Here is a 13,685-nt window from a genome sequence, read left to right as displayed (position 1 = left end):
CATTAAATCACCCACCAACCAGCATTGGACCGCTGCTTCCCCTGGCACCACACCAACAGCTTCCCTCCCTTCTCGGCACTGGCCCTGCCGCAGGAACCGCGGGGAGCGGCACTGCCAGGGAGAATGTGCGCCAGTGGGAGCAGCAACTCGCTTGGGTGTGTTGAGATGTAAGGAAAGGTGGGGAGAAAGAAACGCATAGTAACATTGCTAGACAGTAAAAAAGCTCTTTTATTTCTACTAGCTTAAGTTTAAAAAAAAAAAAATTACACCATTGTTTCACTTTTATTTCTTAAACATCACCGGTCCTCTCTCGTTGGGCAAAACATGTCTTTAATGACAAGCAGTAATCAGGAGTCGGTACAAACGTCAATCTTAAGAGGCTTAAACCAGCAAACTTAATGCCTGGATGCTCATGCAGAGATCAAGACAGGCCACGCCATGGCCAGAGCATTTCAAAGAACAGCTTTGTGTCTTCACATCCTTGTGCTTGTATTTACTGAGACAATACAGTGAAGCCCGCCCTATGAAGGAACAGAAACTAAGCCCAACTGTACAGTGATGGAGTGACCTCCTTGCTTGGAAGGAAATAAAGAGAACCCTCACAAAAAAACCTCCCATCACTAGACCTTTGCCCTTCATTAAATGGCATTTTGGGGAACCACAATTTTCCTTAGCAGAGCATGTATCTTTTAAGTGAAGGTCGACTGTGCTCAAATATTCAGTCCATTACTTTACTTTAAGCTCCAGTTTATTGTTTGAAATTGAATTTATGGTCACTTGTTGCACATTTCAATACATCTTTATTTTTCTAATTGGTTCGCAAACCTTTCCTTACTTGGACAATTAAATTATTTGGAAGCTTAGCCTTAACAAAATAAATATTTAGCTCTTCTTGCAATATGTCAAAGTATATTTGCACAATGAAAACATTCTTTCCATTGCAGCACTTAAGGCAGAAATACATATTATTTCACAAGCTTTAAGAAACCCAGATTCCTAGAATCTGAAGATATGAAATGTCGTAATGTTGTACCACAAAATTCCTGATGAAACATGCACAGCACAACAAATCTCTCCGTGCAGAACATTCCTCATACCAATGATACGTACCCAGCTTTCTAGCACATTTAAAACATTCAATAATGCCTTATTTTCTGGGGCAAATACCAGAGAAAGGGGCTCATGCATTTTAAGGTAGATTCATTTTCTAAAATCAAGGTGTGAAGTCAACCATCGAAGAGCAAATATATTACTGACTACAATCCCTTCCTATTGTGGCTGTTTTGTCACGGTACATTTTTAGATGAGTTACATCTGTGACCAACAAATTTATCCCCCGGTTTCTGTTGTAGCCTTCTCTCATGTGGATGCGTTATGCTAGAAACTGCCACACAGGCAAGTTCAGATCTAATTATAAAACCCCATCAGAGATGTTTTAGTGCTTTAGCATGTTGTGAAAGAAAGTGGTACTGAGCTGCTGCCAGTCTCTTCACAATCCCCAGCTTTTCATTCTTTAAAGCACTTAAACATGCAATGGGGAAACCTTCCCTGAGTGGGCAAAGTAACTTCTAGCAGAGGGAAAGCATTTTAAGATCCCTTCAGCTGCAGGTTTAGAAATAACAGTCTTGCAGGGACATGCCTTAACGTTTCCACATAGTGGAGGCTGGCAAAACGAAATGCTTCCTGTAATTCTGAAACACTTAACAAAGGAGAAGAGGAGATTGATAACTAGTTACACAACTGCCAAGATGAAGCGATGACCTATTTCAGCCTAATCTGCTGTGTTATGCATTGTGGGAGCTTGGCAATTAGCTGGAAGCAGGTATTCATTCTCACTGCCGCTAATTCATGGCCAGATGGGTGTATCCCCAAAGTAAATATTACCCTGTCATATGCTAATCAGGATACATTGCCAAAATTTAAACCATTTTGGTTGTCTATACATTTCATATTTCCAAATATCCCTAATGCAGTTTCATTGCTGTCTTGAAAATAATGAAGACAGCAATGAATTACTCAGTTTTCAGCCCCGTGTTAACAAAGGAGCACTGGAAACCTTTGGGTATCTCCATAGTTTGAGGCAGCAATGGCCACTGAAGAAAATACGCCCTTTCCCACCAAATTTCTGATTTTTTCCCAACTGACAAAGAAGTTCATAGATTGTTGGCAGTAGTCAATTTTTGCCATACCAAAATATATCTTTTATCCACCGTAAATGGTAGAAAACAACACTAATTTGCTATCTCCAAGAAATAATGTGTCTGAATGTGTGTGAATGATGTAATTAGACTTTTTTTTTCTGTTTTGGCATCAGCTGCTGTGGCATTTCTGCATTTTCTTCTTTTAGACAATAAAACGTGGAAACAATTTTTTGCTTAAAAACCATTCTAGACTTACTTTTATGCTCTAATCCTTTTGCATTCTGCCTTGCACCTGGCAATCCACTACAAGCTACTGAGAAACTTCTATAAAAACTACGTATGCTTTACAATGCTAACTGCTGTTTTTACCAACCATGCAAAATCATTCATCTGCTTCTTCCAGAAAGTGCAAGTCCTCTTCTTTTAAGGGGCTATATTTGAACTCATTGCTAGGAGATAACCATCACAGTCACCATCGTGATCACAATCCAGATACGGATGTTATTCAATCAACTAAAAATCAACCAGTGGCTAAGCAGCCATAAAAGAGCATTGCGCTGCTCTGCCTCCCCTGTAATCTGTCCCAGAGACCCCAGGTACTGTGTGCTGGCCATATAGTTAAAATATATGGCATTTGGGTAAGATAATAACCTTCAGACATCAAGAAGCATATAAGGTAATTCTAGCTGCATTTTGTTTGAGGAGACGAACTATTGTTACAATATATTTATACATACCTGTTTCCATTTCACCCAGTGGCTGAAGTTATTTCTACCTGAAGTAAAGACTGGGAACCTTGGGCTTAAAAATCCTGCATAAATGTGAATTGGTTTTGCTCGAAATCAAGTGTATGGGGCTTAACCTAAACCATGAGTTAATCTAGGGAAACGAAACATCCTTCATCAAAGATAGCCCAGGTTCAATCACATACAAACCACTTTGAGGAAGCGAGCGTTTACAATACTTCTCTCTTCTCTCCCCAGCGCTTTGCCTGCTGCCAGGCAGGTTTTTGGCTTTCAAGCAATAGCCTGGCAGGCTCGCGAGGCTTCCTCCTAGCTTTTTGAGGAAACCTCCCACCTCACTTCCCAGCAATTTTCACCTCCTGCCCTTCTGGATCTCGAGGGGAGCCAGTTCCCCTTTCCATTCCCAACAGGCGGCTCCAACCGAAGCCCTGAGTCTCCCACAGCCCCAGCAGCGTGCACCACGCGAGCTCCCCCTGCTCACCGGCAGCTGCGTCGGGATGAACTTTCCCAGCAAACACCGTTAAAGAGTCCACCTAGAAACCTCCACCCTCTGCAAGAAGCATGTGGCTTGTTACCTACTCTCAACCTCCCAGCCCCTGTCCTGTCCTCCTCTGATCTCTGCGATAACCATGCCTCTGCTCAGGGTGGGTAAGAAATTGCTGTTTACATAGACTTTCAAGAAGCTCTACAAAACGTGGCATGCAATTTTGTTACCTAAGCCACAACTCTAAAAAAATAGAGGCTTGGGGTACTGTCATGTCTTAACAGGCCAACTCTCCAACGTTAAGTCATACCACTATTTTTCTTTCAGTTGTGAAACAGTGCAGGCTCAGGACAACACGAAAGAGCCTATGTTTCAAGGTTTGGGGCATAACTATACGGTTACTTTTTCTTAAAATACTAAAGCTAAGATCCATCTGATCAAACACCCATCTCTGCATCTGATGGGACATGGGGGCTGCAGCCTCTTTCCAAGCGATGGAGAGAAAGAGGTTATTCTAGAGAGACGGTCATCTCGTCCTGAACCACACATCTAACTCTGGTGAGGTAAATCCCACCCTAGGTTTCTTCAAACTGTATTTATCCTGAAAACAAGGTCTAATCAGAAGTTACATTGTGTATTGCTGCTCTGCACAAGTCTGACTGAGCAGTCTCCTCACCCATGAAACAAATGAGTGAAACGAAGAGATAAAGCCAACTTATAATGAACAGCACCTTAAATAAAAGGTGGTTGGCCATGCTAGGTCCACCTCCCTGCAGATCAGGTGGAGTCCTCGCTCACCTCATCCCTGTCAACTGCTGGGGACCCCCAGACCACCTCCTCCATTGTCCTCTCTCTGATAATGGCTAGTGACAGACACGATATATTTACTCCAGCATCAAATCTTTACTAGTTAGAGCTAGCCAGAGGACCTCAGAAGAGGACTCACTATCCTTTTTAAAACATACATTGACTTTTAAAAATCTGGATGTTCTTACCAGCCATATACATTTCAGTGCTTTTTAATATTGCTGAATTCTTGACTTAAATGCCTTCTAGTCTCGTTGTTCAATGTCTGTGAAGGTATTTCCTTGAATCAGTTTCAGTTTTTCATAACTGAAAGCTTATCTGTTATAAAACTGGTCCTCCAGTTGTACCTGATGGAAACATAGCCAAGTCAGCTCTCAAGGAAGGTGGGGGAGCGACAGTGACTGAGAGAAATACATGAGTGGGTACAAGGAAATGCTTGTGTACGAGTGTGTTTAAAAGCAACTCTTCCAAATGATCCCCATGTAAGATGAGTTGTGACTTCAGTTCCATTTTTAAAAGAAAAATTCTGAACTGAAATCTTAATGTAAACATCCAGAGAAACTTTCACATGTCAAAAGTAATGTGAAAAATACCCAGGAATTAAAAAATAAATATTCTTGTGTAGGCTTTGCACATGATAGCAGTAAGCTTTTACTGTGTAGGAAGCCTGAAGTCTTTTTATTATTCTGCTGTGGTGATGATTAAACATCATAAATGTTGCGGCTCAGAGGCTGGTGCCGTCGAAGGAATTTTGTTTTTTTTTAACATGGGGCGGTCTACACGACACTGGGCCTGCTGGCTGCAGATGGAGTTCAACTATCATCAAGGCGGAAAAGGATTCTTGCTCGTGAGTTGGCGAGCCTCATCGAGATGGCTTTCAACTAGATTTGAAGGGGGAAGGTGATGAAACCAGGCTGCCTAGAGATGAGGCTAGGGGTGGTGTGCCGATGTTGGGGGCGAAATCGATAGCCCAGCTCAAGTGCATCTACTCCAATGCACGCAGCACGAGCAGCAAACAGGAGGAGCTGGAAGCCATTGTGCAGCAGGATATCTACGACGTAGTCACCATCACAGAAACATGATGGGACAACTCGCATGACTGGAGTGCTGCAATGGATGGCTATAAGCTCTTCAGGAGGGATAGGCAGGGAAGGAGAGGCGGTGGGGTGGCTCTGTATGTTAGGGAGAGTTTTGATTGTATAGAGCTCAACAGTTGTCACGACAAGGTTGAATGCTTGTGGGTAAGGATGAGGGGGAAGGCTAACACGGCAGATATACTGCTGGTGTCCCAACCAGGACGAAGAGGTGGACGAAGCGTTCTACAAGTGACTGGCAGAAGTCTCACAGCCACAAGCCCTTCTTCTTGTGGGGGACTTCAACTTACTGGACGTCTGCTGGAAATATAACACAGCCGAGAGGAAACAGTCCTGGAGGTTCCTGGAGCATGTGGAAGATAACTTCCTGACGCAGCTGGTAAGGGAGCCTACCAGGGGAGGTGCCCTGCTTGACCTGCTGTTTACAAACAGAGAGGGTCTGGTGGGAGAAGTGAAGGTCAGAGGCCGTCTTGGGCTTCGCGACCATGAAATGATAGAGTTCTCAATTCTTGGCCAAGTAAGGAGGGGGGTCAGCAAAACCACTACGATGGACTTCCAGAGGGCAGACTTCAGCCTGTTGAGGACACTGGTTGAGAGGGTCCCTTGGGAGATGGTCCTGAAGGGCAAAGGGGTCCAGGAAGGCTGGACACTCTTCAAGAAGGAAATCTCAAAAGCGCAGGAGCAGGCAGTCCCCATGTGCCATAAGAAGAGCCGGTGGGGAAGACAACCTGGCTGAATGGGGAGCTTTTGCTGGGACTCAGGAAAAAAAGGAGAGTTTATCACCTTTGGAAGAAGGGCCAGGCAACTGAAGAAGAGTACAAGGACCTCGTTAGGTCATGCAGAGAGGGAATTAGAAAGGCAAAAGCCCAGCTAGAGCTCAATCTGGCCACGGCCGTAAGGGATAACAAAAAATGTTTCTATAAATATATTAACAACAAAAAGAGAGCCAAGGAGAATCTCCATCCTTTACTGGATGCAGGAGGGCACATTGTTACCAAGGATGAGGAAAAGGCTGAGGTACTTAATGCCTTCTTTGCCTCAGTCTTTAACAGCCAGACCAGGTATCCTCAGGGTATTCAGCTCCCTGAGCTGGAAGACAAGGATGGAGAGCAAAATAAACTCCCCATGATCCAGGAGGAAGCAGTTAACAACCTGCTATGCCACCTGGACACTCACAAGTCTATGGGGCCTGAGGGCATCCACCCAAGGGTGCTGAGGGAGCTGGCAGAGGAGCTTGCCAAGCCACTCTCCATCATTTATCAACAGTCCTGGTTAACAGGGGAGGTCCCAGACGACTGGAGGATTGCCAATGTGATGCCCATCTACAAGAAGGGCCGGAAGGAGGATCTGGGGAACTACAGGCCTGTCAGCCTGACCTCGGTACCAGGCAAGATTATGGAGAGGTTCATCTTGATGGTGCTCACAGGGCACGTGCAGGACAACCAAGGGATCAGGCCCAGCCAGCACGGGTTCATGAAAGGCAGGTCCTGCTTGACCAACCTGATCTCCTTCTATGACCAGGTGACCCGCCCAGTGGGTGAGGGAAAGGCTGTGGATGTTGTCTACCTGGACTTTAGTAAAGCCTTCGACACTGTCTCTCACAGTATTCTCCTGGAGAAGCTGGCGACTCGTGGCTTAGACAGGTGCACTCTTTGCTGAGTAAAAAACTGGCTGGACGGCCGAGCCCAGAGAGTTGTGGTGAATGGAGTCAAATCCAGTTGGCAGCTGATCACAAGCAGAGTCCCGCAGGGCTCAGTTTTGGGGCCGGTCTTGTTTAATATATTTATCAATGATCTGGATGAGGGGATCAAGTGCTCCCTCAGTAAGTTTGCAGACAACACCAAATTGAGCAGGAGTGTTGATCTGCTCGAGGGTAGGAAGGCTCTACAGAGGGATCTGGACAGGCTGGATCGATGGGCCGAGACAATTGTATGAGGTTCAACAAGGCCAAGTGCCGGGTCCTGCACTGTGGTCACAACAACCCCGTGCAACGCTATAGGCCTGGGGATGAGTGGCTGGAAAGCTGCCCCGCAGAAAAGGACCTGGGGGTGTTGATTGACAGCCGGCTGAATATGAGCCAGCAGTGTGCCCAGGTGGCCAAGAAGGCCAACAGCATCCTGGCCTGTATCAGAAATGGTGTGGCCAGCAGGAGTAGGGAGGTGATTGTGCCCCTGTACTCAGTACTGGTGAGGCTGCACCTCGAATCCTGTGTTCAGTTTTGGGCCCCTCACTACAAGAAGGACATTGAGGTGCTGGAGCGTGTCCAGAGAAGGGCGACGAAGCCGGTGAGGGGTCTGGGGCACAAGTCTTACGAGGAGCAGCTGAGGGAACTGGGGTTGTTCAGTCTGGAGAAGAGGAGGCTGAGGGGAGACCTTACCGCTCTCTACAACTACCTGAAAGGGGTTGCAGAGAGGTGGGTGTCGGTCTCTTCTCCCAAGTGACTAGCGACAGGCCAAGAAGAAACAGCCTCAAGTTGTGCCAGGAGAGGTTCAGGCTGGATATTAGGAAAAATTTCTTTATGGAGAGAGTGGCGAAGCATTGGAACAGGCTGCCCAGGGAGGTGGTGGAGTCACCCTCACTGGAGGTGTTCAAGGAACATGTGGACATGGCATTGTGGGACATGGTTTAGTGGGCATGGTGGTGTTGGGTTGATGGTTGGTCTTGATCTTACAGGTCTTTTCCAACCTTAGTGATTCTGTGATTCTGTGATTCTGTTTGTGACTAGAAGCTCTATATCTTTAAGGACTAATTTTAATTATTTTTAACTTCATAGCTATTTAACATTTGTATCTGTCCGTTCTCAGATCTTTCCTTCTTATACGTAGCAAGTAAGTATGGGGGAGGGAACACCAAGACAGGAGGGAGCTCAAATCCCTATTTTAAACACAAAATTAATCTCAGCTGTAGCTATGGAGCCAGTATTTCTGAATGATACTACCTCGTATCACCTGGTAATAATAAACAGAGGACATTTATGCACAGGGACACTATATATTTCGAAGATATCTTCATGCTAGATGCAATGGAGAGTACCAAGCCAGGTTCTCCACTGAAGACAACCCTTAATGAATTCTTCCAGACTGACGTTATTTTTTTCAGCTCAGAACACCCTTGCTGATTATTTGAAGATTTACATGAAGAACATTCCTTCGTGCAACTCATCACAGTGGTCAGCATCTAATGAATGGTTTAATGAATATTACCTCGTATATATCAACAACAGCGCAGTTGAATGCTACTCAAGTTGCCAACTCTTGGGAGGAGCCTTGGCAGCAAAGGAAGCAGTTAGATGGGATGTTTATTGGATGCCTTCCACCAGCTGCACTGTGTGGTGGCTCGAGTGCTAGATTATAAATATTTCCCCTTGTGAAAAGGGGAAGTTGGCTGGATGAACACTGATTCAGCAGGACATATTCATAGCCTCGGCAGAAACTAGTGTGTAAGAAAGCAGGAATGGGAAGCATTGAATTAGGCCTGGGAAGTCCCCTCTCTCCACAGGCACGTGAGGAGAGCATTTATCCCTGGAAGCTAGTCATCATGGCACATGGGCAACAGGAATATTAATAACTCCTCTATGGCAAGACTTCTGCAGGGCAGGATGGCTCACCCAAACCACAGCCTCCGTGGCCACTCAGTGCAGATGGGCAACTTCTGCATTGCAGAGTTCCTTCTGCAAGGGCATGCTGAGCTGCTGGGCTGAGTAGGGGTGCTGGAGGCACTCCAAAACCCAGGGAAGAGGTACCTCAGGGATACCAGTTCTCTCACTGCTGGCCTCATCATACCAAAGACTGGTGGGCCTTGTGAGCCCTGTCGGTGCACTGGTATTAGTGAGTACCAAAGATATGGATGACCATTGCACACAATGTCTGATATGGAGAGTGTTAATAGAGAGGCCTTTTGGTGAGCAGCACAAAAAAGGCCTTCTAGCTGGAGGAAAGGGAAAACCAGGCAACCAAGATAGAAAGGATATGCAATCACATCCGTCCTGCAGCATGGCTAGGAAGATCTGATAAGGATCAAGTGGTAAGAGCAACGTGGAAATTTCCTTTGGCCTGCAGAAGACTTCCCAAGAGGAGCAGGTCACAGGAGAGGTGTCAGAGCGGTGGGATAGCTCTGGAGTTTGTCTCGGTACTGGCTTTGTGCAAGTGGCTCTGACTCACCAGGGCAATTCTGGACCAGGGGGGTTTCCAGGAGACTGGGGCTGAAATCCCCAGGGATGTTAGTCTAGACAGGGTGCTCTTCCCTTTGACCTCATTGAGGGCCTCAGCTTCCTCTTTATGCAAGTAATACCAGCTGCCAGGACAGGTTATTTTGGGCTACAGAACAGTTATGAAAGAGCAATGTGCTGAGGCTTTGAGGAAAAAGATGCTCCTATTGTAAGTATCCTTTTCAGACCACAGTTGTGCCAGACTGCTCCTTGCTACTGCTCATGGGAAACAATTTTCCTTCCTGACGTCTTCTAAAGAGACTCAAAGAGCCTGAGAATGGCTCCTTGCCTGACGCCGGGCGAGAGCTTGTAAAATGAGCTCCAATTCCCCCAGGATAACCGGAGGGAAATCCCAGTCATTAAATCTTACATCAAGTGACGTAAGAGGGATTGCAAATTAATCCTGCTCCCCATTCATCTCATCCCAGCAGAGATCCCACTAGTAAAAACCAGTCCTCCAACAGCCCCAGGGGAATCCCAGACTGTATCATCGTGCTCTCCTGCCCTTGCCTGCAATAAATACGCCTGATATTCAATGTTCATGTGTTACTTCTTCCATTCCTCAAGAGCTGGCGTGCAGGAGAGGGCACGGGCGAGGTGTGAGTGCAGTGGAAGCACCAAAGGCTTCCCATATTCTGCGCTGTTGAGCCGCGCGACCCTCTCTCCACTTTCCCTGCAGCTGGTCCATGGCTGCCTCACCTGCCTTTGGTGTCTCGTAACTCCTCAGCAACAGCCAGCATGGTCTGAGGTGGGTGATTCGTGGCTTGTGGGGAAAGGACATGTTTTGCGGGCCCTTCTGGCCTGTCCCATCCTTGCGGGTCCCTTCCACCTCTGTCTTCTCTGTTCTCTCAGAGACTTTCTGCTACTAATAAACCAGCAATTTCAGAGAAATGAAGGAACCTGGTAACCTGGGCAACCACAGGATGAATGCCCCCCGGCCAGCCAGCAGGCAGCACCGGGAGCTCTGCCTGCACATGGAGTTGGCGGCGTGGGCAGCACTGGGCAGGAGCCTGCTCGGAGCAGCATCGCAGGGGCACAAGGCTGCACTGGATCATGGGGATGCAGATGTGGCTGTTTGTGGCAGGGAGGAGTCACAGGGACTTTGGTACCAACCCAGAGAAGCTGGATTTTGCCATACAGTCACATGAAGCCCTTTGATTCCCAAGCACCCTTTCTGAACTACCTCACTGAATACATAAAACCAACCTGTGCCACTTCAAGTGCTCTGGTGTGCTGTGCACACCTCCCTCGGCCTTGTCATGGGCCAAAGGAGAAGAAGATAACAGAGGATGCAGGGACATGCCAGTTGTTCTGCACCATGTGGTTGACATTTGGATTGCAGGGCAATTCCTCAGAAATCGGTGAGATAAGATAATAGGCAGCGATGGATACTCAGCAAACAATGTCCCCAAGGAAATGCGAGCAACTTCCAGGTGGCCTTGGCAGGCTGAGGGCAGGACTGAGTGAGGAGGGACCCCACAGTGTGACACAGGTATTCCTCCTCTCATCTGGCCATTTCGCCCCTGTTGAGCTATTCAACTCCAGGAACTCATGGGGGAGATGAACACATTTCATTTGCTCTGTGGGGTTTTGGGGTTTTTTTCAAGCTGCTGCAGTGGCTGCCTAGCTCGCCTCTTGCCATGCTACTATATATAACTGTGATTCCTGCCTCCAGGAGCTGGCTGGGATCTGAGCCACCTCTCCAAAAGCAGAGATATCCAGCACTGTGGTGTGACAGAGGTGGAGGGGGAAGGTGGCAGACCTCCAGGGGATGGGCCATAAATTACTTTCACAAGTGGGCACACATCTCTCAGACCAGGAAAGCAATTTTAAACCTTTTGTCCTTTTTTTTCTTTTTTTTGGTTGCTTTTCCATAAATAAAGATTAACGTAGAGATTTTCTCCAGGTCTCTTGGCATCTTCGGTGTTTGACAAATATTAACTCACTCACCTTCCCAAATCCTTATCCTGTCAGCTGAATGCGAATGGAGAACATTAGCCCCAGAGAAGAGGATGGGACACCAAAGCACCCATGCAGACACGCAGACGTCAGGGAAAGATGTGCCCAAGGTCACAGACCAGGGCCATGTCGCACCATAGCGGACAACTGCATTCCTGGCTCCCTCTCCTCTGTACAGACCAGTAAACCAGACGATAAAAATCAAAGCCAACGTGTCCAAAAGAGAGAGCTGAAGTTAGACACCTCCATCTGTGTGTGCTTTGGACAATGACACTACTATTTTTACCTAGTATTCAGAGGCTTTGAGTAATTGCAGTTTCTTATGTCAGCAGTGAAAGGCGCAGAACTTATCTGGGTGTCTATACAGGGATGCAGATGACTGTTTTCCAGCTTCTAGCCTAGGCTTTTGTCCTGGCTCTTTTTTCCTGTTCGTTTTTTTCTTAAAGGGGTCCGAGTCTCCACGCAGTGTTTCCTGAATCAGCTTTTCCAGTACTACATTGCCTAGGGCTCCACCAGGTTGCAAAGTCAGCAGCGATGAAGGAGGGCTGGCCAGCTCTGCGGGTGACCTCCCAGGGTACAGCAGCAGCGCTAGGTCCCAGCCCACGGAGGCATGTTTACTCGAAAGCTCTGGCAGAAGTATTCCTGCTCCCCTGCTTGGGGGCTTGGCCCTCTGAGACGCGTCAGTCCAGAGCTCAGCCTTCGCAGCAGCCCCGCTCCGACCCCCGCGGTGTCTGTGCTGGGAAGGCGAGGGTCAGCGAGGCGGTGAAGCCCAGCTTGCGTGCGAGCACTCTGCCCGCATTCCCAAAAGGCAGCGATGAGGCGTGAAGCGGTCCCCAAGGACCTTCGGTAGCTGTGCCCCCCCGCCCCGCACCTCCTCCTCTTCCACACATCTATCCCCTGCGGCCACACACCAGCCTCACTGACGGAATTTACTTGAAAGCTCTGGCAGGCTGTGCCGCTAATGGCAGAGCCCTGAGCCGGTTCCCTCCGTCTCCCTGGAGTCCCTGTGCAGACGTATGTGCACGTCACCGCCTGCTCTAATTTTATCCGTGTTTGATGGAAGAGACGAACTAAGCAGCAGGGAGGCAGCTATTTTGGTTTTCTCTGTGGCTGTGGGTTATATAAAGCATCCTGCCATGACCTGCATTGCTCGGGAGCTGCTTCACTTTCCCCGTCTCAGCCACCACGAACCTGAAGCCGAGTCCTCCACGCGCACGGCAGCCGCATGGGCCAGCCAGGTGTGCCGCAGATGTGTGCGTGCGGAGAGAGAGCGTGTCAGCAAGATTCAAGGGCAACCATCTATAGAGGGAGACTGGGTCTTCTCCTTGCCGTGTGGTGTCACATGTGCTCAAGGGCTTCACCCATTCCAGCATCTGCATGTCACACGCGCTCCCTGCTAGTGTGGGCACAGGCACAGCCGGGCAGCAGTCTACCTGGAGTGTGCAAGCTTTGGCGTGCCATGCAGAGCACTGCTGCTTTCATCTCACCCAGGCCGGAGGAGCGGCTCCATTAGGTGGCAGCAGCAGCAGCCACAGCAGGAGCAGAAGCAGGAGCAGCAGCAGCAGGAAGAGCAGCAGGAGGCTGCTCTCCCCATGGGACTTCCGCGGGTGCGTGGGAGGCCGGTGGGACCATGGAGGAGCCTGGCAGGGCCAGCCCAGCACCCAGCGCTGGGAGCCGGGCAGTGTGCTGGGGGACCCATGGGGTGGAGGGGATGTGGGGGGCTCCTGCCCTCGCTGCCTGCGCTTCCTGACACTCTGGGGTACCGTGGTCTGACACTGTGGCTGAGCCCCTGTGAGATCCCAGGGGCTGCTCCCTGCGCTGACCTTCTGCACGTAAGGCATGATGCGGTAAGCAGCCAGCGGCGATCCTGTGCCGTGCTAGCTGACCGCAGTGCCTGGCCTCTGCGCAATAGCTATTTCCCAACTGCGGGGAGCGGAGGCATTATGCAGGGCTCCTCGCCCGTGGGGGCTGTGGCTCCTCCATGCCTGGCCGTCCTGGGCGGTGGCTTCGTCAGCAATGCTCCAGTGCCTGGTCCCAGGCTGGTGAGGCAGGGCAGCAAGCCTTGAGCTTTCCGGTTTGGGAATTTTTTGCAGGAGGTGGTGTGACCAGGACTCCTTCCTCCTCTGTCTTGCACAGGCAGGGTCTGCCAACATCTAGGTTAGGTGCTGGAGCCCACTGCCTGGAGGGAGGTTTGGGGAATGCCTCTTGCTTTTGTTTCTCATGCAAGTAAGCAAATTTAATAGCGCAACA

The sequence above is a fragment of the Gavia stellata genome, chromosome 7 (genome assembly GCF_030936135.1).
Source record: "Gavia stellata isolate bGavSte3 chromosome 7, bGavSte3.hap2, whole genome shotgun sequence".
NCBI lineage: Eukaryota > Metazoa > Chordata > Aves > Gaviiformes > Gaviidae > Gavia > Gavia stellata.
Note: the sequence above shows the minus strand (reverse complement) of the source record.